The sequence below is a fragment of the Lithobates pipiens genome, unplaced genomic scaffold (genome assembly GCF_037356315.1).
Source record: "Lithobates pipiens isolate NorthernLeopardFrog02 unplaced genomic scaffold, aLitPip1_a1.2 Scaffold_30, whole genome shotgun sequence".
Taxonomy (NCBI): Eukaryota; Metazoa; Chordata; class Amphibia; order Anura; family Ranidae; genus Lithobates; species Lithobates pipiens.
Genome location: NW_027507791.1, coordinates 173,613,565 through 173,637,583, shown reverse-complemented (window position 1 = coordinate 173,637,583; position 24,019 = coordinate 173,613,565). Strand labels below are relative to the sequence as shown.

At 45.8% G+C, this 24,019-nt stretch overlaps 19 non-coding genes and 4 pseudogenes across 19 annotated transcripts; all 23 read right to left on the bottom strand.

Annotated features, from left to right (window-relative positions):
- Window positions 1–61: 61 nt before the first annotated feature.
- On the bottom strand, window positions 62–180 carry LOC143953338 (5S ribosomal RNA). Its single transcript, XR_013268430.1, has one exon. It is a non-coding gene; the product is annotated as a 5S ribosomal RNA (ribosomal RNA).
- Window positions 181–289: 109 nt separating this feature from the next.
- On the bottom strand, window positions 290–408 carry LOC143951867 (5S ribosomal RNA). The gene has a single exon (XR_013267099.1). It is a non-coding gene; the product is annotated as a 5S ribosomal RNA (ribosomal RNA).
- A 109-nt stretch (window positions 409–517) lies between these two features.
- On the bottom strand, window positions 518–636 carry LOC143951595 (5S ribosomal RNA). The gene has a single exon (XR_013266852.1). It is a non-coding gene; the product is annotated as a 5S ribosomal RNA (ribosomal RNA).
- A 109-nt stretch (window positions 637–745) lies between these two features.
- LOC143954412 (5S ribosomal RNA) lies at window positions 746–864 on the bottom strand. Its single transcript, XR_013269406.1, has one exon. It is a non-coding gene; the product is annotated as a 5S ribosomal RNA (ribosomal RNA).
- Window positions 865–973: 109 nt separating this feature from the next.
- LOC143952742 (5S ribosomal RNA) lies at window positions 974–1,092 on the bottom strand. The gene has a single exon (XR_013267890.1). It is a non-coding gene; the product is annotated as a 5S ribosomal RNA (ribosomal RNA).
- Window positions 1,093–1,201: 109 nt separating this feature from the next.
- On the bottom strand, window positions 1,202–1,320 carry LOC143951228 (5S ribosomal RNA). Its single transcript, XR_013266520.1, has one exon. It is a non-coding gene; the product is annotated as a 5S ribosomal RNA (ribosomal RNA).
- Window positions 1,321–1,429: 109 nt separating this feature from the next.
- Window positions 1,430–1,548, bottom strand: LOC143951855 (5S ribosomal RNA). Its single transcript, XR_013267088.1, has one exon. It is a non-coding gene; the product is annotated as a 5S ribosomal RNA (ribosomal RNA).
- Window positions 1,549–1,657: 109 nt separating this feature from the next.
- Window positions 1,658–1,777, bottom strand: LOC143952714 (5S ribosomal RNA). The gene has a single exon (XR_013267864.1). It is a non-coding gene; the product is annotated as a 5S ribosomal RNA (ribosomal RNA).
- Window positions 1,778–1,886: 109 nt separating this feature from the next.
- On the bottom strand, window positions 1,887–2,005 carry LOC143953648 (5S ribosomal RNA). The gene has a single exon (XR_013268710.1). It is a non-coding gene; the product is annotated as a 5S ribosomal RNA (ribosomal RNA).
- A 109-nt stretch (window positions 2,006–2,114) lies between these two features.
- LOC143945136 (5S ribosomal RNA) lies at window positions 2,115–2,233 on the bottom strand (annotated as a pseudogene).
- Window positions 2,234–2,342: 109 nt separating this feature from the next.
- Window positions 2,343–2,461, bottom strand: LOC143948446 (5S ribosomal RNA; annotated as a pseudogene).
- A 109-nt stretch (window positions 2,462–2,570) lies between these two features.
- LOC143951711 (5S ribosomal RNA) lies at window positions 2,571–2,689 on the bottom strand. Its single transcript, XR_013266957.1, has one exon. It is a non-coding gene; the product is annotated as a 5S ribosomal RNA (ribosomal RNA).
- Window positions 2,690–2,797: 108 nt separating this feature from the next.
- Window positions 2,798–2,916, bottom strand: LOC143948135 (5S ribosomal RNA). Its single transcript, XR_013265368.1, has one exon. It is a non-coding gene; the product is annotated as a 5S ribosomal RNA (ribosomal RNA).
- A 109-nt stretch (window positions 2,917–3,025) lies between these two features.
- LOC143943690 (5S ribosomal RNA) lies at window positions 3,026–3,144 on the bottom strand (annotated as a pseudogene).
- A 109-nt stretch (window positions 3,145–3,253) lies between these two features.
- On the bottom strand, window positions 3,254–3,372 carry LOC143952690 (5S ribosomal RNA). Its single transcript, XR_013267842.1, has one exon. It is a non-coding gene; the product is annotated as a 5S ribosomal RNA (ribosomal RNA).
- A 109-nt stretch (window positions 3,373–3,481) lies between these two features.
- On the bottom strand, window positions 3,482–3,600 carry LOC143951723 (5S ribosomal RNA). The gene has a single exon (XR_013266968.1). It is a non-coding gene; the product is annotated as a 5S ribosomal RNA (ribosomal RNA).
- Window positions 3,601–3,927: 327 nt separating this feature from the next.
- On the bottom strand, window positions 3,928–4,046 carry LOC143952837 (5S ribosomal RNA). Its single transcript, XR_013267975.1, has one exon. It is a non-coding gene; the product is annotated as a 5S ribosomal RNA (ribosomal RNA).
- Window positions 4,047–4,155: 109 nt separating this feature from the next.
- On the bottom strand, window positions 4,156–4,274 carry LOC143946667 (5S ribosomal RNA). The gene has a single exon (XR_013265232.1). It is a non-coding gene; the product is annotated as a 5S ribosomal RNA (ribosomal RNA).
- Window positions 4,275–4,383: 109 nt separating this feature from the next.
- Window positions 4,384–4,503, bottom strand: LOC143952713 (5S ribosomal RNA). Its single transcript, XR_013267863.1, has one exon. It is a non-coding gene; the product is annotated as a 5S ribosomal RNA (ribosomal RNA).
- Window positions 4,504–4,612: 109 nt separating this feature from the next.
- Window positions 4,613–4,731, bottom strand: LOC143950739 (5S ribosomal RNA). Its single transcript, XR_013266078.1, has one exon. It is a non-coding gene; the product is annotated as a 5S ribosomal RNA (ribosomal RNA).
- Window positions 4,732–4,840: 109 nt separating this feature from the next.
- On the bottom strand, window positions 4,841–4,959 carry LOC143953228 (5S ribosomal RNA). The gene has a single exon (XR_013268330.1). It is a non-coding gene; the product is annotated as a 5S ribosomal RNA (ribosomal RNA).
- Window positions 4,960–5,068: 109 nt separating this feature from the next.
- Window positions 5,069–5,187, bottom strand: LOC143953806 (5S ribosomal RNA). Its single transcript, XR_013268854.1, has one exon. It is a non-coding gene; the product is annotated as a 5S ribosomal RNA (ribosomal RNA).
- Window positions 5,188–5,296: 109 nt separating this feature from the next.
- Window positions 5,297–5,416, bottom strand: LOC143948353 (5S ribosomal RNA; annotated as a pseudogene).
- Between the last annotated feature and the right edge of the window lie 18,603 nt (window positions 5,417–24,019).

Sequence of the window (24,019 nt, the reverse complement as noted above, 5' to 3'; positions counted from 1 at the left end):
CCTCGGGCAATCGAGAGAAAAAATACAGCAGTTCGCCAAAGCCAACAACATAATGGAAAAAAGCCTACGGCACCTGGTATTCCCATGCGGTCTCCCATCCAGATACTAACCAGGCCCAACCCTGCTTAGCATCCGAGATCAGACGAGATCGAGCGCATTCAGGGTGATGTGGCTGTAGGCGATCTTGCACTCTACTTACAACTCTCTTGACAAAAGCCAAGGTGGTCACCTCGGGCAATCGAGAGGAAAAATACAGCAGGTCGCCAAAGCCAACAACATAATGGAAAAAAGCCTACGGCACCTGGTATTCCCAGGCGGTCTCCCATCCAGGTACTAACCAGGCCCGACCCTGCTTAGCATCCGAGATCAGACGAGATCGAGCGCATTCAGGGTGATGTGGCCGTAGGCGATCTCGCACCCTACTTACAACTCTCTTGACAAAAGCCAAGGTGGTCACCTCGGGCAATCGAGAGGAAAAATACAGCAGGTCGCCAAAGCCAACAACATAATGGAAAAAAGCCTACGGCACCTGGTATTCCCAGGCGGTCTCCCATCCAGGTACTAACCAGGCCCGACCCTGCTTAGCATCTGAGATCAGACGAGATCGAGCGCATTCAGGGTGATTTGGCCGTAGGCGATCTTGCACCCTACTTACAACTCTCTTGACAAAAGCCAAGGTGGTCTCCTCGGGCAATCGAGAGAAAAAATACAGCAGTTCGCCAAAGCCAACAACATAATGGAAAAAAGCCTACGGCACCTGGTATTCCCATGCGGTCTCCCATCCAGGTACTAACCAGGCCCAACCCTGCTTAGCATCCGAGATCAGACGAGAACGAGCGCATTCAGGGTGATGTGGCTGTAGGCGATCTTGCACTCTACTTACAACTCTCTTGACAAAAGCCAAGGTGGTCACCTCGGGCAATCGAGAGGAAAAATACAGCAGGTCGCCAAAGCCAACAACATAATGGAAAAAAGCCTACGGCACCTGGTATTCCCAGGCGGTCTCCCATCCAGGTACTAACCAGGCCCGACCCTGCTTAGCATCTGAGATCAGACGAGATCGAGCGCATTCAGGGTGATTTGGCCGCAGGCGATCTTGCACCCTACTTACAACTCTCTTGACAAAAGCCAAGGTGGTCTCCTCGGGCAATCGAGAGAAAAAATACAGCAGTTCGCCAAAGCCAACAACATAATGGAAAAAAGCCTACGGCACCTGGTATTCCCATGCGGTCTCCCATCCAGGTACTAACCAGGCCCAACCCTGCTTAGCATCCGAGATCAGACGAGATCGAGCGCATTCAGGGTGATGTGGCTGTAGGCGATCTTGCACTCTACTTACAACTCTCTTGACAAAAGCCAAGGTGGTCACCTCGGGCAATCGAGAGGAAAAATACAGCAGGTCGCCAAAGCCAACAACATAATGGAAAAAAGCCTACGGCACCTGGTATTCCCAGGCGGTCTCCCATCCAGGTACTAACCAGGCCCGACCCTGCTTAGCATCCGAGATCAGACGAGATCGAGCGCATTCAGGGTGATGTGGCCGTAGGCGATCTCACACCCTACTTACAACTCTCTTGACAAAAGCCAAGGTGGTCACCTCGGGCAATCGAGAGGAAAAATACAGCAGGTCGCCAAAGCCAACAACATAATGGAAAAAAGCCTACGGCACCTGGTATTCCCAGGCGGTCTCCCATCCAGGTACTAACCAGGCCCGACCCTGCTTAGCATCACGAGATCAGACGAGATCGAGCGCATTCAGGGTGATGTGGCCGTAGGCGATCTTGCACCCTACTTACAACTCTCTTGACAAAAGCCAAGGTGGTCACCTCGGGCAATCGAGAGGAAAAATACAGCAGGTCGCCAAAGCCAACAACATAATGGAAAAAAGCCTACGGCACCTGGTATTCCCAGGCGGTCTCCCATCCAGGTACTAACCAGACCCGACCCTGCTTAGCATCTGAGATCAGACGAGATCGAGCGCATTCAGGGTGATGTGGCCGTAGGCAATCTTGCACCCTACTTACAACTCTCTTGACAAAAGCCAAGGTGGTCACCTCGGGCAATCGAGAGGAAAAATACAGCAGGTCGCCAAAGCCAACAACATAATGGAAAAAAGCCTACGACACCTGGTATTCCCAGGCGGTCTCCCATCCAGGTACTAACCAGGCCTGACCCTGCTTAGCATCCGACGTCAGACGAGATCGAGCGCATTCAGGGTGATGTGGCCGTAGGCGATCTTGCACGCTACTTACAACTCTCTTGACAAAAGCCAAGGTGGTCACCTCGGGCAATCGAGAGGAAAAATACAGCAGGTCGCCAAAGCCAACAACATAATGGAAAAAAGCCTACGGCACCTGGTATTCCCAGGCGGTCTCCCATCCAGGTACTAACCAGGCCCGACCTTGCTTAGCATCCGAGATCAGACATGATGGAGCGCATGCAGGGTGATGTGGCCATAGGGGATCTTGCACCCTACTTACAACTCTCTTGACAAAAGCCAAGGTGGTCACCTCGGGCAATCGAGAGGAAAAATACAGCAGGTCGCCAAAGCCAACAACATAATGGAAAAAAGCCTACGACACCTGGTATTCCCAGGCGGTCTCCCATCCAGGTACTAACCAGGCCCGACCCTGCTTAGCATCCGAGATCAGATGAGGTCGAGCGCATTCAGGGTGATGTGGCCGTAGGCGATCTTGCACCCTAATTACAACTCTCTTGAGAAAAGCAAGGTGGTCACCTCGGGCAATCGAGAGGAAAAATACAGCAGGTCGCCAAAGCCAACAAGATAATGGAAAAAAGCCTACGGCACCTGGTATTCCCAGGCGGTCTCCCATCCAGGTACTAACCAGGCCCAACCCTGCTTAGCATCCGAGATCAGACGAGATCGAGCGCATTCAGGGTGATGTGGCCGTAGGCGATCTTGCACCCTACTTACAACTCTCTTGACAAAAGCCAAGGTGGTCACCTTGGGCAATTGAGAGGAAAAATACAGCAGGTAGCCAAAGCCAAGAACATAATGGAAAAAAGCCTACGGCACCTGGTATTCCCAGGCGGTCTACCATCCAGGTACTAACCAGGCCCGACTCTGCTTAACATCCGAGATCAGACGAGATCGAGCGCATTCAGGGTGATGTGGCTGTAGGCGATCTTGCATGCTACTTACAACTCTCTTGACAAAAGCCAAGGTGGTCACCTCGGGCAATAGAGAGGAAAAATACAGCAGGTCGCCAAAGCCAACAACATAATGGAAAAAAGCCTACGGCACCTGGTATTCCCAGGTGGTCTCCCATCCAGGTACTAACCAGGCCCGACCCTGCTTAGCATCCGACGTCAGACGAGATCGAGCGCATTCAGGGTGATGTGGCCGTAGGCGATCTTGTATGCTACTTACAACTCTCTTGACAAAAGCCAAGGTGGTCACCTCGGGCAATCGAGAGGAAAAATACAGCAGGTCGCCAAAGCCAACAACATAATGGAAAAAAGCCTACGGCACCTGGTATTCCCAGGGGGTCTCCCATCCAGGTACTAACCAGGCCCGACCCCGCTTAGCATCCGAAATCAGACGAGATCGAGCGCATTCAGGGTGATGTGGCCGTAGGCGATCTTGCACCCTACTTACAACTCTCTTGACAAAAGCCAAGGTGGTCACCTTGGGCAATCGAGAGGAAAAATACAGCAGGTCGCCAAAGCCAACAACATAATGGAAAAAAGAGTATGGCACCTGGTATTCCCAGGCGGCCTCCCATCCAGGTACTAACCAGGCCCGACCCTGCTTAGCATCCGAGATCGAGCGCATTCAGGGTGATGTGGCTGTAGGCGATCTTGCACCCTACTTTCAACTCTCTTGACAAAAGCCAAGGTGGTCACCTCGGGCAATCGAGAGTAAAAATACAGCAGGTCGCCAAAGCCAACAACATAATGGAAAAAAGCCTACGGCACCTGGTATTCCCAGGCGGTCTCCCATCCAGGTACTAACCAGGCCCGACCCCGCTTAGCATCCGAGATCAGACGAGATTGAGCGCATTCAGGGTGATGTGGCCGTAGGCGATCTTGTACCCTACTTGCAACTCTCTTGACAAAAGCCAAGGTGGTCACCTCGGGCAATCGAGAGGAAAAATACAGCAGGTCGCCAAAGCCAACAACATAATGGAAAAAAGCCTACGGCACCTGGTATTCCCAGGCGGTCTCCCAACCAGGTACTAACCAGGCCCGACCCTGCTTAGCATCCGAGATCAGACGAGATCGAGCGCATTCAGGGTGATGTGGCCGTAGGCGATCTTGCACCCTACTTACAACTCTCTTGACAAAAGCCAAGGTGGTCACCTCGGGCAATCGAGAGGAAAAATACAGCAGGTCGCCAAAGCCAACAACATAATGGAAAAAAGCCTACGGCACCTGGTATTCCCAGGCGGTCTCCCATCCAGGTACTAACCAGGCCCGACCCTGCTTAGCATCACGAGATCAGACGAGATCGAGCGCATTCAGGGTGATGTGGCCGTAGGCGATCTTGGACCCTACTTACAACTCTCTTGACAAAAGCCAAGGTGGTCACCTCGGGCAATCGAGAGGAAAAATACAGCAGGTCGCCAAAGCCAACAACATAATGGAAAAAAGCCTACGGCACCTGGTATTCCCAGGCGGTCTCCCATCCAGGTACTAACCAGACCCGACCCTGCTTAGCATCCGAGATCAGACGAGATCGAGCGCATTCAGGGTGATGTGGCCGTAGGCAATCTTGCACCTTACTTACAACTCTCTTGACAAAAGCCAAGGTGGTCACCTCGAGCAATCGAGAGGAAAAATACAGCAGGTCGCCAAAGCCAACAACATAATGGAAAAAAGCCTACGGCACCTGGTATTCCAAGGCGGTCTCCCATCCAGGTACTAACCAGGCCCGACCCTGCTTAGCATCCGAGATCTGACGAGATCGAGCGCATTCAGGGTGATGTGGCTGTAGGCGAACTTGCCCCCTACTTACAACTCTCTTGACAAAAGCCAAGGTGGTCACCTCGGGCAAACGAGAGGAAAAATACAGCAGGTTGCCAAAGCCAACAACATAATGGAAAAAAGCCTACGGCACCTGGTATTCCCAGGCGGTCTCCCATCCAGGTACTAACCAGGCCCGACCCTGCTTAGCATCCGAGATCAGACGAGATCAAGCGCATTCCGGGTGATGTGGCCATAGGCAATCTTGCACCCTACTTACAACTCTCTTGACAAAAGCCAAGGTGGTCACCTCGGGCAATCGAGAGGAAAAATACAGCAGGTCGCCAAAGCCAACAACATAATGGAAAAAAGCCTACGGCACCTGGTATTCCCAGGCGGTCTCCCATCCAGGTACTAACCAGGCCCGACCCTGCTTAGCATCCAAGATCAGACGAGATCGAGCGCATTCAGGGTGATGTGGTCAGCTGTAGGTGTTAAATAACATGTAAGTGTTCATATTCCTATGCAAGTCGTAACAGTCATTAATTATGTTTTTGCCCTTTTTTTGTTGTTTGTAATGTGTAAATGTACCAATTCCAGTATTTATTACCTTTCAGAGATCACAGTGCCACCTTCTGTCCCCCCCCCCCCCCCCCCAGAATGATAGCACCATCTTTATTCATCTATCACTATTCATCTATTCCTAGACTGGGCCCAGGAATGATACAATCATGTACCTGTGCAATTCTTAGATGTGTTCACAAATGCCTGACACAAAACAAAATAAATGAATATGAGGACTTTGTGGTGCCAGCCAAAACCCCAAAGAAGAAAGGAAAGACACAAATGTCTAAACACATAATCTTATTACAATATATCATTAAAAAGACATAACATTTACACACACGATCGGACTATCCGGCAGACTTAGTCCGGCGGACAATCCAATGGATTTTGCAGCTGAGGTCCGCTGACTTTCAAACAAACGGACTTGGCCACTCCAAAGGACCGACGAATTTGAACGTGATGACGTAGAATAAGGAAGTTCATAGCCAGCAGCCAGTAGCTGCCCTACTGTCGGTTTTAGTCCTCCGGACTAGCACACAGACGAACGGATTGTCCGTTAAAAGCCGAGTCCGGTGGACAATTTTGAAGCAAGTCTTATTTCTAAGTCCGTCTGACTTTTGGGAAGAAAAAGTCCACTGGAGCCCACACACAACTAAGTCTGCCGGATAGTCCGATCGTGTGTACGCGGCATAATTGTGCAAGAAAGTGAACATCACAATAACTTCCCTGATAGAGCACTAGTCCTATCTGGCCCAAACAATCTTAAATACAAAATATCATAAAACTAAAAACATAGTAATATGACAATTCAAGGGCCAGTGGTACGGGAAGGGATGCAGCAGTCTCGATGTGTTTTGCAACTGGTTTGCTTCATCAGGAGGCCCTAAAGTGCCAGAGAGTGAACCAAGTTTATGATCAGCACTGACCACACATGGCATACTGGTGTCTCCATATGTGAGTATGTAATATTTTCATAGTTGATGGGCTATGTGGTTTATATATACATTTCTTTTGTTGCAGTTGCAGTTTAATATTAGGATGTGGTGTCATCTTTAGCAAGCTGCACCTTTCATCCCTTACTTTTGCTTAAATGTCTGACACAGTCAAGCCTCTATTGCAGTATCTCTTTTTGAGCCCGATTTACTAAAGTGTGAGGTGAAATAAGTTAAAGAAATTAAAAAAGAGCTGTTCATTTCAAATGGCCAATCATATAAAAAAATGTTATCTCTTTCAAATTCCTCTACACATGACTGCATGCTGCAACGCATGCTCAATGGTCAATAGAATAGCAGCGGGGACTGGAGTAGGTGGCCCAGAGATGGTCATGATGAATCTCATCACTTTTTGCTCATTAGAATGCTGTGGAGTTTGGGGATCCTTGGGCGCACTGGAATATCAGATGCCTGCAGTCTTCTCAAAGGACCTGGGGCCACTTTTCCTGCAAAGTGAGCCCTCATATATATGTCAATGTAAGCTAAGTATGTAACAGAAAGGTATGAGCACATGTGGCGATTGCATGTTCCTGTTATATTACAGAACAGTCACCTTGAAGAGGTGAAGCGCCAAGAACGGGAGCTACTGGAAGCTCAGTCTGTCCCTTTAAGAAATTATTTAATGAAGAACGTTATGCCAACTCTAATACAGGGGCTGAACGAGTGTATTAAAGTCCGCCCAGGTGACCCAATAGATTATCTGGTAAGAGTCTCTGCCATTTATTTCTAAAGATGAAGGTTAATAGCAGATCAGGACTATTCAGACCTAATTGGATGTTTGGGAAGTGAAAACACTCCTTCGCTGATTCCTATGTGCTAGGGAATATTTTTGGCGTGATAGGAAATGTCATCATATCACCTGTTCTTTGTCTGCCACATGTTTGGCAGGAGTGGAAAGCATGTGTACTGCACAGATCTATCTATTTATCTCTGAGGCCGCGTACACACGCGCGGACTGTTTGCCCAACCTTGTTCGTCAAACAGTTTCGGCAAACAGTCCGCTCAAAATTTGCATGAGCGGACTTGCCCACACACGAGCGGACTGTTTCAGCGAACTGTTTGCCAAACAGTTCGCTCAACTTTTGAAATGAACGGACTCGCCCACGTAAGGAGGAGGCAAATCCGCCCATTTCGAGCGCGTGTACAGGTAGGCGGGGCCCGCGAAGGAGACGTCGCGGGCTCCGCCGCCTGGAATGGGCTTAAAGGGGAACCCCAACGCCGAAAAAAATCGGCGTGGGGGTTCCCCCAAAGTCCACACCAGACCCTTGTCCGAGCACGCTACCCGGCCGGCCAGGAAAGGGGGCGAGCGAGCGCGCCCCCCCTCCTGAGCCGTACCAGGCCGCGTGCCCTCAACATGGGGGGTGCCTTGGGGAAGGGGGGGCCGCGCGGCCCCCCCACCCCAAAGCACCTTGTCCCCATGTTGATGAGGACAAGGGCCTCTTCCCGACAACCCTGGCCGTTGGTTGTCGGGGTCTGCGGGCGGGGGGCTTATCGGAATCCGGGAGCCCCCTTTAAGAAGGGGGCCCCCGGATACCGGCCCCCCACCCTATGTGAATGAGTATGGGGTACAATGTACCCCTACCCATTCACCTGTGAAATAAAGTACAAAAAAAAACACAACACAGGGAAAAAATATTTTATTGCACAGCTCCGGGGGTCTTCCGTCTTCGGGGGTCTTCTCGCCGGACTCCTCCGCTATCTGTGTGTAGCTCTTTTGCTAGCGGAGGAGTCCGGCTTTCTTCCTCCCCGCCGCCGGCCTCTTCTCCCGACTTCGGGGGTCTTGTCCCCCTCTTCGGTTCTTCTGCCGGGCCACCGCGCCTTCTTGTAGCTCTTTTACAGGCGGTGGCCCGGTCTTCGGTCGCCGCTGTCGTCGCCGCCGCCGCCTTCCGTTCTTGTTCTTCTTGTCCGGCTCTCCGGCCGGAATGCCAGGGACACGCTCCGCTGCCACTTATATAGTGACAATGGGGCGGTGTCACATGGTATATGTCACATGGGTTGGTCACATGGGTTGATGTCACATGGGGACTATGACATCGTAAGGGGGCGGGGTCACCATGTGACCAACCCATGTGACATATACCATGTGACACCGCCCCATTGTCACTATATAAGTGACCGCACAGCGCGGCTCTGGCATTCCGGCCGGAGAGCTCGTCGAGTCAACATCTCCAGGAGAAGAAGAAGAAGAACAAGAACGGAAGGCGGCGGCGGCGGCGACGACAGCGGCGACAGAAGACCGGGCCACCGCCTGTAAAAGAGCTACAAGAAGGCGCGGTGGCCCGGCAGAAGAACCGAAGGCGGCGACAGAAGAACGGAAGGCAGCGGCGACAGAAGACCGGGCCACCGCCTGCAAAAGAGCTACAAGAAGGCGCGGTGGCCCGGCAGAAGAACCGAAGAGGGGGACAAGACCCCCGAAGTCGGGAGAAGAGGCCGGCGGTGGGGAGGAAGAAAGCCGGACTCCTCCGCTAGCAAAAGAGCTACACACAGATAGCGGAGGAGTCTGGCGAGAAGACCCCCGAAGACGGAAGACCCCCGGAGCTGTGCAATAAAATATTTTTTCCCTGTGTTGTGTTTTTTTTGTACTTTATTTCACAGGTGAATGGGTAGGGGTACATTGTACCCCATACTCATTCACATAGGGTGGGGGGCCGGTATCCGGGGGCCCCCTTCTTAAAGGGGGCTCCCGGATTCCGATAAGCCCCCGCCCGCAGACCCCGACAACCAACGGCCAGGGTTGTCGGGAAGAGGCCCTTGTCCTCATCAACATGGGGACAAGGTGCTTTGGGGTGGGGGGGCCGCGCGGCCCCCCCTTCCCCAAGGCACCCCCCATGTTGAGGGCACGCGGCCTGGTACGGCTCAGGAGGGGGGGCGCGCTCGCTCGCCCCCCTTTCCTGGCCGGCCGGGTAGCGTGCTCGGACAAGGGTCTGGTGTGGACTTTGGGGGAACCCCCACGCCGATTTTTTTCGGCGTTGGGTTCCCCTTTAAGCCCATTCCAGGCGGCGGAGCCCGCGACGTCTCCTTCGCGGGCCCCGCCTACCTGTACACGCGCTCGAAATGGGCGGACTTTCCGAGCGGGAACAGTTTGCTCATTTCGAAAGTAGCCTACACACGGGCGGACTGTTCGCTCAAACACAGTTTCAGCGGACAGTTTTTCGGAATTTCTGAAAGACTTTGTCCGTCCAACTGTCCGCTGAAACTGTCCGCTGAAAGCCCACACACGGGCGGACTGTCCGCCCAAACACTGTTCAGCGGACAAGGTTGGGCGAACAGTCCGCCCGTGTGTACGCGGCCTGAGTCGGACTCGTCTTACAGTCTTTAGTTGCATGATCACCTGTTTATAATTCAAGTTGATAGGATAGATTTAGAGGGCAATAGCTGCGAGTACCCCAACCTTACTATGCATACACAGACTTCGTATCCACCACTCATCCTACAATGCAGTGCTTGATGCCAAAATGGCCCAATAAGAGTCCTAGACATTGCTACATAACCCTTTCATGCCTAAGCCTGACATTTGTTAAAATACGTATTTTTTTTCTAGAAAATGACGTAGAACCCCCAAACATATATATATAATTTATTTTTTATTTTTAGCAGACACCCTAGAGAATAAAATGGCGATCGTTAAAATATTTTATTTTATAATCAGAAAGACTATTCTGGTTATTTACCTTCTGAATTCCCAGGGTGTCAGTCATGAAGTGTTGGTGATGAAATGTTGTTTATCCATCAATGTTTTGTTTGTTGCTGATGATCAGACATATTTGCAAAGTTTGGAGACTTCTGAGTCAGAATATGTGTTTGGGTAAAATGTTCTGTCCTAAGTCCCTTGGGTCCACTTGGATCCTGGGAACAGAAGAAACTAAAGAGGTTTAAGTTTTGTTGAAGTTCTGCTATAATACTGGATTTGGAAAAATGTTTAGTTAAATATATTGAAGCTATATAATGAAAACCCTTGCTGAGAAACATTTTCATTCCTGCATGTTTCACTTATGTTTGAGTCAATTAAGAATATTATTTTTAATCTCTCCAATGGTTAAGGCCTGAATTGATCAGGTAGATTCTGTGACTACTCATGTCAGATGAGGAATATCTGCCCCAGCCAGCCTGCATTCACCCACAGCCCTTTTCACATGAAGAAATGCCCACCCCAGTCATACCCTACAGCCCATCCATACCCTGCCCTATATCCTATCCAGATGAAGTGATGACTACAGCTTTAACATGGAAATCTTTGTTGTTCATCTTTGTTGTTCAAATACCATAGGAGGTGCTCAGATGACTAAAGGCGGACTCCGGCTGGAAAATGTTCCTGCGAATGATACCTCAAGGGGGAGCCACATGACGCAAACCTGGGGTACAAAATTCCCGTGAGCACCACATGAAAAAGATCCAGATGTGCCAGCCCAAAGTCTCCGGTCTCGCCCAACGCATCAGTTCCAGTCTGTCTGTGGATATCAAGTTCTGTCCTTACAAAGAGGCAGTGTTTTGGGGTAGAGAATTAATGTCTGTACATATGAGTGATCACAGAATTGAACCAAAAGGTTTTTGGAAAAGTTGAGCAGAATGAGAGTTATAATGTGGACATTTCCTTTTCCTTCCTTTTCTGCGAATCTAATGGACATTCAGAAGACATCCAAGAGACTTTTCTTTTTGAGTATTTCTTTGGGACTATTTTTATTTGGCCTAAAGGCTGTCATGCCCCTCCCACTTGTTTCTATGGACTGTCACGCCCCTTCCTCCCTTTTGCATTCCATGGACAATTGCTATGCAGCTGAGATTACATGTTTGTTGTTTTCTATTTTTGCATGCTTAAAGGGTGAGGGTCACGGGGCAAATTGGGATTGTTGTTGTAGTGTGCCCAGGACATGCGCGACCATTTCAGTGTATATACTGTTTGAAGGGATGCTGGCATAGGCAGTGTATTATATATGTATTGGTTGAGTTTATATGTGGCCTACCCAATAAAATCACTAGTAACACACTCATTGGACATAGAGAGGATGTGTATTCAGAGTCTACAGGAACTCCACAGTGCTTGACACCTTAGATCGTGCCCTACATCACACTTCATGCATGCCTCCGGCTCCCATACTGAGATGGCCAAGCTACTTTCACAGCTTGCTTTTGCAGGATTCTCTGAGGGTGCCCAACAGGTCCTTAAGCAGACAGCCACTGGCCTTGGACAACAGCACGTACATTTGTTGTGGAAGAACATGCCATCCATGGATTCTGAATGATTCCAAGGGATGGTGTTACTTGGTCTCATTGGTTCCGATAGTGGTGATTCTTGGGGACAGTGAGGAACGTCACTTGCTCAAGGCTAGTGTTCACCCTGGGTGCCCCCTCAAACACGTTATGCTGGGTCATTGTTTCTGGAAAAGAACATGACCTGGGCATAGTTCCTCTCAGGAGCCTGAGGGGGTATTGACATGATGAAAAAGCAAAATAATTGCTTGGGAGCCCCCTGGGTAACATTGGGGGTTTGGTCTCAATACTGAATCCTGGATTAATCCTGGATTAGAGATATTGCAATGTGTGTTGTACTGATTTTGCTTATGGTATTACTTTTATATGCCTGCTTCAAGTTTATTATGTGCATGGTTTCCGAGGTACTTGACCTTCCAACCCAGCTGCAGCTAATAGGATATATCTTAACTTTTACTATGGCCACCGGGATGAGTATGTCACAGTGAGGAGAAGTAAGTCATGTTCATGGTTTGATTTCATAACTTAGAGGGGATTGTTGTGATATGGCTGAACCAGAGTGACTCCATCTTTATAAGTTCACATAAGATTAACTGGGGTTAACCTATTAGTTAGCTTAAACTCTGTATCTGCAGACTATGGCAGTTTTTCTGTGGACATACATATAAGAGAATATAGCTTGCATAGGCAGTTTTATTCTGTACTGTCTAAATAAAGAAATTGTGTCACAATATGTCTGGGACACATATCCCATGACTGTGATTCAGAAGCAGATGTCATAATTAATAATATGTAATGATATGTAACGATGATATGTAACATACGCCTCTGTATTAACCACACCCATGTTCTATACAATGATTGGCTGATAACGGTGCATATAAAATGCAGCCCCTCCCACAATACACCAGACAACTGCTGAACTGTAATCTTGACTCATCACCTTCTTGTTGTCTCCTTGTTGCAGTGTTAAGTAAAGGGTTTCGTGAATATTGTAATTGTGTTAGTTATACCTCTAGCTGGTCTTTGTCAGGTATATAGAAATACCATTTTAATCACAACAACCAAGTCCACCGGATAATCCGATCGTGTGTACATGGCTTAAGACCTCCTGGGAATGTTACACATGGGAGTTAACAGGACGAGAAATCCCACATGTCATGAAAGAAATGAGAGGTAAGATAGATTGGGTCTCACCAACCAAAAGCAACAAGCCGCACTTACCTGAGGAAATGCGACCCCCTAAGCAGTTACATAAGCTTCATTTACAATAGCCAAGCCAACGATCCGAATCGCCTAGATCTCCTTCTCTGTTGCCGGATGAATGGGCAGCATGGAGGTAGTAAACAGCAAACCAGGGAGCACAGTCCTCTGCACGTAACTCCCCCAGAAGGATGAAAAACGAATCACCACAAATCAACAAAAAGGTCGCTAACATAGCGTGACACTGTTTAAAACATTTTATTATAAAATGGAGTAACACTTACAAAAATAGCTTAAAACGAGCATATGGGTACAATTGGTAGTTTCTCCAGGAACCAAGTTAGCCAACCTTCTCTCGTGCATGCATGGTAGCATGTCTGCATAGCTCCGGCTGATGCGTTTTGTCATACTTGATGGCATCAGGGACACGCACACAGGCCACCACTACGCACATATATACTCAAAGAGACCCGGGAGGATCGCAGTGATTGGACCGTCAATTTTCTAATGGGAAGGACCCAATCACCGAATATGTAAATGTGAACTGAAACATTGAATTCCACCTGGCCCGCTCACAGCGACATCTAGTGGGAATAGAATAGGCATTCTTTTAAAACTAACATATTAACCACTTGACCACTGGGCACTTAAACACCCTTAATAACCAGACCAATTTTCAGCTTTCGGTGCTCTCGCATTTTGAATGACAATTACTGTCATGCAACACTGGACCTATATGAAATTTTTGTCCTTTTTTTCACACAAATAGAGCTTTCTTTTGGTGGTATTTAATCACCGCTGGGTTTTTTATTTTTTGTGCTATAAAAGAAAAAATACCGAAAATTCTGTAAAAAAATGAATTTTTCTTTGTTTCTGTTAGAAAATTTAGCAGATTAGTAATTTTTTCTTCATAAATTTTGGCCAAAATTTATACCACTACATATCTTTGGTAAAAATAAGTACAAATTGGTGGATATTATTTGGTCTTTGTGAAAGTTATAGAGTCCACAAGCTATGGTGCCAATATCTGAAAATTGATCACACCTGAAGTACTGACGGCCTATTTCAATTCTTGAGACCCTAACATGCCAGAAAAGTACAAATGCCCCCCAAATGACCCCTTTTTGGAAAGAAGACATTCCAAGGTATTTAGTAAGAGGCATGATGAGTTTTTTGAAGTTGTCATTTTTTCCCACAATTCTTTGCAAAATCAAGATTCTTTTTACTTTTTTTTTTTTTTTCACAAAATTGTCATATTATCAGGTTATTTCTCACACACAGCATATGCATACCACAAATTACACCCCAAAACACATTCTGCTATTACTCCCGAGTATGGCGATACCACATGTGTGAGACTTTTACACAGTGTGGCCACATACAGAGGCCCAGCATGCATGGAGCGCCATCAGGTGTTCTGGAGCACCCAGGACAATTCTGACATTTCTCTCCTACATGTAAAAATCATCATTTATTTGCTAGAAAATTACATAGAACTCCAAAACATTATATATGTTTTTTTAGCAAACACCCTGGAGAATACAATGGTGGTCTTTGCAACTTTTTATCTCGCACGGTATTTGCGCAGTAATTTTTCGAATGCTTTTTTTTGGAAAAAAAACAGTTTTGTGCTTAAAAAAAAAAAACACAGTAAAGTTAGCCCAATTTTTGCATAATGTGAAAGATGAAGTTACGCTGAGTAAATAGATACCTAATATGTCACTCTTCAAAATTGCACACGCTCGTGGAATGGCGCCAAACGTCGCTACTTAAAAATCCCCATAGGCGACGATTTAATTTTTTTTTACTGGTTATATGTTTTGAGTTACAGAGGAGGTCTAGGGCTAGAATTATTGCTCTCGCTCTAACGTTCGCAGCGATACCTCACATGTGTGGTTTGAACACCGTTTTCATATGTGGGCGGGACTTACGTATGCGTTCGCTTCTGCATGCGAGCACATGGGGACAGGGGCGCTTTAAAAAAAAAACATTTTTTTTTATTGTTCATTTTACTTTATTTATTTTAGTTTGACATTTTTTTTCCCCAAAAATAATTTTTTTGATCACTTTTATTCCTATTACAAGGAATGTAAACATCCCTTGTAATAGGAATATGGCATGACAGGTCCTCTTTACAGTGAGATGTGGGGTCAATAAGACCCCGCATCTCACCTCTAAGCTGGGAAGCCTGAAAAAAAAAAAAAGATTCTGGCTTTGATCGTATTAGCGATTCGGTAGAAGCACCAGAGGGCGGAGGGCGGCGGGAGGGGGGGATGTCTATGGCTGGGTATTGCAGGGTATCACCGACTATGGCTGGGTATCTCAGAGTATGGCTGGGTATCTCAGAGTATGGCGTTGCAGAGTACTGCGTTGCAGAGCATTGCAGGGTATTGGCGGGTGTTGCAGAGCATTGCAGAGTGTTGCAGGGTATTGGCGGGTGTTGCAGAGCATTGCAGAGTGTTGCAGGGTATTGGCGGGTGTTGCGGAGTGTTGCAGAGTGTTGCAGAGTGTTGCAAGGTGTTGCAGAGTGTTGCAGAGTGTTGCAGGGTGTTGCAGGGTGTTGCAGAGTGTTGCAGGGTGTTGCAGGGTGTTGCAGGGTGTTGCGGAGTGTTGCAAGGCATTGCGGAGTGTTGCGGAGTGTTGCAGGGCGTTGCGGAGTGTTGCAGGGCATTGCGGAGTGTTGCAGGGCATTGCAGAGTGTTGCAGGGCATTGCAGAGTGTTGCAGGGCATTGCAGAGTAATGGCAGGGTATTGCAGAGTAATGGCAGGGTATTGCAGAGTAATGCAGAGTAATGGCAGGGTATTGCAGAGTAATGCAGAGTAATGCAGGGAATCGAGGGGTTAATTTTCGGTGAGCAGCGATGTGGGCACTGCAGATGCAGCCCACATCGCTGCTGACACCGATCTCTTCCCCCTCCGCTGTACCGATCGGTACAGAGAGGGGGGAGGGAGGAACCGGCGTCATAACATGACGCCGGCTTGTTTACAAGTGATCACTCCGTCATTTGACGGAGCGATCACGTGGTAAACGGCCGCGATGAGCGGCCATTTACCGTGATTCGTGATGCGCCGGGTCCACTGGACCCAGCGGTCACGGATGCTCTCGTGTGCGCGCCCCAGGGGGCGCGCGAGAGCAGAATTCTGGGAGGCCGTTAATTAACGGCCTCTCAGAGTTAAACAACCGCCCTGAAGCCGTTAATCGGCAATGGGCGGTTGTTAAGTGGTTAAATGCATATAAATGGATACCAACATAGATACATTTTAAAAAATATCGTAAACCATTATGTAGCTTTCTATTCCCAAATGTTCAATAAACATCCTCCCAAATGTACATATTAACCACTTGCCTACCAGGCCAATTCTGACATTTCTCTCCTACATGTAAAAATGTATTTGCTAGAAAATTACACAGAACCCCCAAACATTATATATGTTTTTTTTAGCAGAGACCCTAAAGAATAAAATGGCGGTCGTTGCAACTTTTTATCTCGCATGGTATTTGCGCAGGAATTTTTTTCAAACGTGTTTTTTTGGGGAAAGTAAATAGATACCTAACATGTCACGCTTCAAAATTGCACCCGCTTGTGGAATGGCGACAAACTTCAGTACTGTCAGAAACCATGAATCAGACCGAGACAGAAGTACAATTAAATCACACTTGTTTATTAAATAAAAATAATAAGGTAAATAGAAAAAGCGTAGTCAAAGCATAGCCAAAGTCCAGTAACCGGATCGAGTAGTCAGCCAGGCCAGAGTTCAATAACCAGATCAGATAATCAGCCAGGCCAGAAGTCAGGGATCCAAGTAGAGCAACAGCAAGCAGGATAAGGAGCCAGAAGGGATGTCAGCAATTCAATCTTTAAACAGAACCGCAGGAGATGGTTTCTTCTGATGTGACCAAGGCGAAGGCAGAGATGAAGTAAGCTGGACAGCTTTAAGTAAGCAGTTCAGACGAGCATGATCAGGAACAGCTGGTAACTGTGGAGAGAGATGAGAACTGGCAATTAGCCGACAGCTGAGCAGCCAGCCCAGAGAAGGGAGGGCTAAGCCAGCCCTGACAGTACCCCCTCCTCAATGACCCCTCTCCCTCGGATGGCCACCGGGCTTGAGGGGAAACTGTCTATGGAACTCGTGGAGGAGGACAGGGGCATGTACGTCCAAAGATGAAACCCAGGAGCATTCCTCCGGACCGTACCCCTTCCAATGCACCAGGTACTGTATGCGCCCACGAAACCTATGGGAGTCAACAATGGATTGTAACTCATACTCAGGGCTCAAGTCTTGCGGGAACGCATGGGAATGGAGTTCCTGTACTTTTTCCAGTTCCACTTTTTCTCAGTTCCCGTTAGCAGCCGTGTCCTGCAAGACTTTGAAGTATGTGAGCTGTGTGGCAGGTGCTACACCAGCAGCTGCCGACACAGCTCCCAATAGTAAGTGCTGCACACCTGACCATTCAGGCATTGCCAGTAGGGGGCCCCATGACAGCTTCCGCTTTGATCTACCTGTCAATCACAGCTAGCTGACGGGTAGATCAGGTCCCTGCTGCTAAGAGATTGTATTTAGTCAGACCTCTTGTGATGCGCTCCTCCCTGCCGGCCCCTCCTGATTTTCTGTCTCCTCATCCCCCCCCCCCCCCCCCCCCAGTCTCCTGCATACTTGCTCTGTGAACATCAGTTTGGGGTGGTAAGTTGAGCACAATACCTGGCAAAGTTTAATGCAAGGAGGGACGTTTATGTGTGAAGGGTTGGAATAGCAGCGAGTGTGTGTTGGAGCCCTGCAGAGTTTGCAGCCCCCCAAGCTAACATACATCTCCTAAGCAGGAACATCACTATCTCCCCAAGCATTCTGTCCAGATAATGTGCAGTTAATTTATGACCTTTCCGTTTAACCCTGTGTTATCCAAACTCTGTTCAATGAAAAGTGTAAACTCACCACATAAACACTCTATATACAAAATAACATTCCCCAGTAAAGATCAGAACATGATGTTCACATTTGCATGGAAGCACAATTGAATGAATGCTGATTATTCAGAGAATTACCGTATTTATGTTTATTGAGGATTGTTTTTTTTTAAGGAAAAACAGTTAAGCTTCATACACACAATACGAAAATTGGATGAAAAATACCACTTTTGAAGTGTTCGTGCATATGAGCGTATCATTTTTTTTTGGTGGGGGAGTGGATCTTGGGTGGGAGTTTCCACACTTTTTTCCCCAGGACTTGACCCCTGCCAATAGACATAAACAGGACTGCCAGCATGCAGATGAATGAAACACCTGTGCATCCCATGCAGGCAAAGGGGTGGAAGGGGTCAGGATTACCATCATTGTAGCACTTGACTATTGTATACTATCACATGTTGTAAATGTTCCCACTTGCGCTGGTGTTGTAGTGTTTATATCTCCTGTACCACAGCTCTTATTTAAACCAATTATTTTTTAACATTTACTATTTAGAATCTTTTGATATTTTGTTTAATAAAATTGAAGTTTATTGTTAATCCTTTTGTAGAACTTTTTTTACTTACTTGCTGCCTAGAAAACCCCATATGGGGGAGATTCCCTCTTTGACAATTTTCCGGGGTTGTGCAGCGTTGCCCTTTTCTCTGAATAGTGTCCCTTTTTTGTTTTGAAGGGGTGAAAGAATGAGCATGACTGTGTGAATGAGGCCTTTAAATGTATGTAGATTCACTAGAAGCTGAAAGCTAGATAAAGTCAAAGTCCTGCTATCTAGGGTCATTATTACTAATTGCAAGTGTTTTATTAGGCCCCTTCCACACTGACAGACTGAACGGGTCCACCTGTCAGTTTTTCAGGTGGGCGCAATCAGACCATCGGCTATGTGTCGTTTGACACCCAATCCCCTCCTGTCTGCTAATAGCAGATGTATGGGGGATCCATTCCCCATCTGTCTGGCGCATTGGATGACAGTGGGATGTAAATGGACAATTGTTCCGTTTCCATCCAACAGCCCATAGAGAACAGCAAGCTGTGTCCAATCTGCATCAGCGGAAAAAGTCTGTGTCTCACTGTATTGTCCAGGCATGATCCCACTATTGATCAGCACGGGGGTTGTGACCTGCTCCGGGGGCTGGTTCCCCCCTCCTTAGGACAACATGGAGACTCCAGGCTCCCCCGGAGCCACCATATTGATACCAAACTTGGTGTGGACACCTGATCAACTGTACCCAGCAATGGTGACTGCTTGAAATGAGACACTAGAAGCTGAAAGCTACATGAAGTCAAAGTCCTGCCATCTAGTGTCATTATTGCTAACTGCAAGTGCTTCATTAACTTGTTCAGATCTGTGCTATAGCTGAGTGATGGCTACAGCGCGGCTCTGCTTTGCCGGGAAGCCATTAATAAATGTCCTCCCCTTTGCAAGCTGGCCACGCCCCCTAAAGGGGCGCATGGCACGCACTGTGATCACCCGAGTCAATGAGACTCGAGTGATCACAGATCCTTACCACGTGATCAGCTGTCAGCCAATGACAGCTGATCATGTAATGTAAACAGAAGTTCGGTAATCTTTTTTTTTTTCTTCTCACACTGACAACGTGAGAAGGAAAAAAGCCGATCGCCGGCTTCTGTTTGAAGGGACATCGGTCCTGAAGAGGGAGAGGAAAAGCTGCCTCATATATGCCCACAAGTACCGCCTGCCAGTGCCACAAATCAGTGCCCACAGTGCCCCCAATCAGTGCCACCAATCATTGCCACCTATCAGTGCCCACAAGTGCATCCTATCAATGCCCACCAGTGGTGCCAATCAGTGCCACCTAGCAGTGCTGCCTATCAGTGTCACCTACCAGTGCCGATCAGTGCCCATCACTGCCACCCATAAGTGCCAGATATCAGTGACATCTATTAGTGCCCAACAGTGCAGCCTACCAGTGCCCACCAGTGCAGCCTATCAGCTCCCATCAGTGTAGCCTCATTAGCATACATCAATGAAGGAGAAAAATTACCCATTTGCAAAATGTATTAACAAAATATAAAATGGTTTTGTATTTTTTTTTTTTAATCGGTCTTTTTTAAATTTTTTAACAAAATATTTAAAAAAAAATCGCAGAGGTGATCAAATACCACCAAAACAAAGCTCAATTTGTGGGAAAAAAAGATAAAATTTTAATTTGGTGCCAGCATGACAATTGTGCGGTCATACAACACTGTACTCAAACTAAAGATTTATCATTTTCTTCCCACAAATAGAGCTTTCATTTGGTGGTATTTGATCACCACTGGGGTTTTTATTTTTTGCTAAACAAACTAAAAAAAACAACATTTTGGAAAAAATAAAGTTTTTTCTTAGTTTTCTCCTTCACTGATGGGCACTGATGAGGAGGCACTGATATGTAGAATTGATGGGCACTGATATGCAGCACTTATGGGCATCGATAGGTGGCACTGATATGCAGCACTGGTGGGCACTGACAGGCGGCACTAATGGGCACTGACCGGCGGTCAAAAACAAAAGGTGTATAAAGATAATAAATAATAATGATAAATATTATAGTTAATAAATATAAAAATAACTCTAAATAAGGGTGTATAAAAATAAAGAAATAAATGATGAGGATAATAATTAATTAATATAAAAATAACTACAAATCAGGGTGTATAAAAATAACAAATGCATATTAAAAATAAAAAAGGGTGTAGAAAAAGAAAAAAAAATAAGTATAATAATGAGTAAATCTAAAAATAAATAAAAAAATGGGTGTGTGATGACATTAATAATGAAAAAATATAAATAAAAGATTGTGAATGGAAAAAAAGAAATTGGTTAAATAAATATAAACAAATAAAAGTAATATAAAATAAATAAATAAGTGAGTATAAATATACATTAAAAAAAATAAAGATAATGAATACAAATGTATATAAAATAAAAATAAAAAAGGATACATTTATGAATAAATTTAAAGAATAAAGATGAAAAAAAGTGTATAAAAATAATAAGGATGAATATAATAATGAATAAATATAAAAATAAGTACAAATCAGGGTGTAAAAAAGTAAAATAAATGCATATTAAAAATAAAAAAGGGTGTATAGAAATAAATAAATATAATAATGAGTAAATGTAAAAATAAATAATGGTGTATAAAAATAAAAAAGGGTGCGTGATGACATGAATAATGAATAAATGTAAATAAAGGGGTATAAAAAGAATAAATAAAAGCCTTTGTAAATAAAAAGAAAAGAGAGACTGTGTTTCACTGTATTGTCCAGGCTGCTCTACACCGACTATTCACAGGCGCGATCCCACTACTGATCAGCACGGGGGTTTTGACCTGCTCCGTTTCCGGCCTGGGCCGATTCACCCCTCCTTAGAGCAACCTGGTGGGCCTGAGCTCCCCTGGGGCCACCATATTGATACCGAACTTAGCGTGGACACCCGATCGACATAGCACAGGGTAGACCAGAACTCCTGGACTCAAGCAATCCGACAGCCTCAGCCTCCCAAGTAGCTGGGATTACAGACACACGCCACCACGCCCAGCAAGGAGATTGCAATGCTCTCTGTGTCTAGAAGCAGGATTGTCAGTGATGTCATCGCCTCAGCACTGCTATCTAGAGGCAGCATTGGGAATCACACCCACATTTTGCTGGGCTGAATATAGCACAAGCTGCAAGCTATCTAAATGGGCTGCTACAAGGCAGCAGCAACTGAGCCGCTAATAGGGGTCAAGTAGGCGCAATCCGGGCACCCATATAGGTAAAGTAGGCATAATCCAGGCGCTAATAGGGGACAACCCAGGCGCTAGTAAATACTAGGGGACAAAAAAGGGTATAGAAAAAAATAAATAAAATACAATAATGAGTAAATATAAATAGCGGTGTAGAAAAAAAATGACATTAATAATGAATAAATCGAAATAAAAGATTGTGAATGAAAAAAAATAGGTTAATTAAATACAAACAAATAAAAGTAATATAAAATAAATAAATAAGTGAGTATAAATATACATAAAACAATAATAAAGATAATGAATAAAAATTAATCTAAAAAAATAAAAAGGATACATTTATGAATGAATTTAAAGAATAAAGATAAAAAAAGGGTGTATAAAATAATAAATAATAATGATAAATATAAAAACCAATAAATATAAAAATAACTACAAATCAGGGTGTATAAAAATAATAAATTCAAAAATAAAAAAGGGTGTAGGAAAAAAGGAAAAAAATAATAAATATAAAAATGAGTAAATCTAAAAATAAATAAAGGTGTATAAAAATATAAATGTAATAATGAGTAAATCTAAAAATAAATAACGGTGTATAAACATAAAAATGGTGCAAAAGTAAATGTAGGTTCAAATCAGGCGCATCAGGGGTAATAGTTGCAAATCAGGAGCTAATAGGTGCAACAATATAATATATATATATATATATATAATATAATAGTTGTGGAAGAATGGGGGGGCTGGAGAGGTGCTGCAATGCATGCTATTGAGGATGTCTTATCTTATACATGAACATGTACTTTGGTGCATTCACCTGCGTCACAGCATGCAGCTCAGTGCACGTATTGAGAAGTGATTTCATGGATTCCCATCAATTTTATTGGCAAACACATCAAGCAAAAAAAAACAAAAAAACAAACATGTTAATGGGCTCTATCGCACTGTAGTGTTTTTTATGGAAAAACAAAGCATGCGTGTGCAATGAGGATGCTCAGAATTTTGCAGTTGCTCTGCCTTTTGAGAAATGAGGCGTTCCTGTTTTTCTGTGCATTTGTGTGTGCTGTGATGGCCAATAGAATAATAAGAACCCATGTGAATATGATACAACGGCCAAAAAAAAAAAAAAGACAAAAGTGAAAAATCATTCCAATTGGTCCAACAGATCTGGGGGTGGGCGGATATAGTTGGGTGCAAGTCCAATTACATCCGCCCACTTATAGGGATGTATTCCTGCCAGTATTGATCCATGTAATTCCATGGGAAGAGGCCTGAAAATGAATGGAATCCCTTGGGAGACCCCCCAGGTCACCAGAACTAATGCCCCATTGGAAGATATCCCCCTCTATTACTTCTCAGGGGACAATCCAAAATGTAGGATCTTCTTTATTTTGGCTTTCAATGATAATGGCGAACAGGACAAATAGAGGGAGAATCTCCATAACAGGGGCACAGACAGCAATAAAAATCGACAGGTGTTCTAATCCCTCTGCTCTCTATCTAAAAAAAAAAAAAAAAAAAGTTTTACCTTTAGTTACACTTTAACCACTTCAGCCCCGGAAGATTTGGCGGCTGAATGACCGGGACATTTTTTGCAATAATAATGGCGGTGGCTGGTCGGCAAGCAGTTAAATAAACGCCACCCCAAACACAGGTCAGAGTTGAGGTGCATTTGCCGTCACCGGATCACATGTTACAGAAGTACCATGCGATCCGGTTGCTGTGCGTTTTTAGAGTAGTGCATGCACTACTTTTGGTGCAGTCCAGTGTGATTAAAAAAAATGGTCAAAATCGCACTGCATGTGAATCACACAGAAATGCTCAGTTTGGCCCCGTGCGATTCCTGGTGTGAACTGGCCCTTCACTCATTTGTATGCAGAGCTGTAATGAATGGCGACTTCATGTGAGCTCTGGTGCATTGCGGGAAAATGCTGCAAGTCTGACTTTTATATGCAGTGCACTGTAACCCAGCTCATGCCAGCTTTGTAGTATGAACAGGGCACAGAGAAAACAATTGTTTTCTCTATGACCTTGTAGTGCCCGGTGTTGATAAAGTGCAGAAAAATGCATACAGTGTGAATGAGCTCTTGGCCTTCATTCCCAGGGGCGTACCTATCCACACATCTGTGCTTACATCTATTCATAGCAATTGGGATACAGTGGCTGCATGGATATAGCCACAGGTTCCAGCTTGGCAGCCGTGCAAGGGGCAGGTGCATGTCACCAAATGTCTTTTCAGCCATTGGGGCTGATTTATTATAACTGGAGCATGCAAAATCTGGTGCAGCTCTGCATAGAAACTAGTCAGCTTCCAGGATTTTTTTTTTGTCAAAGCTTAAAGCGGAGCTCCCCTGAAAAGGGGAAGTGCCTCTTGTCTGCCCCCTTTCCGGTGTCACATTTGGCACCTTGTGGTGGGGGGGGGGGGGTGGTTATC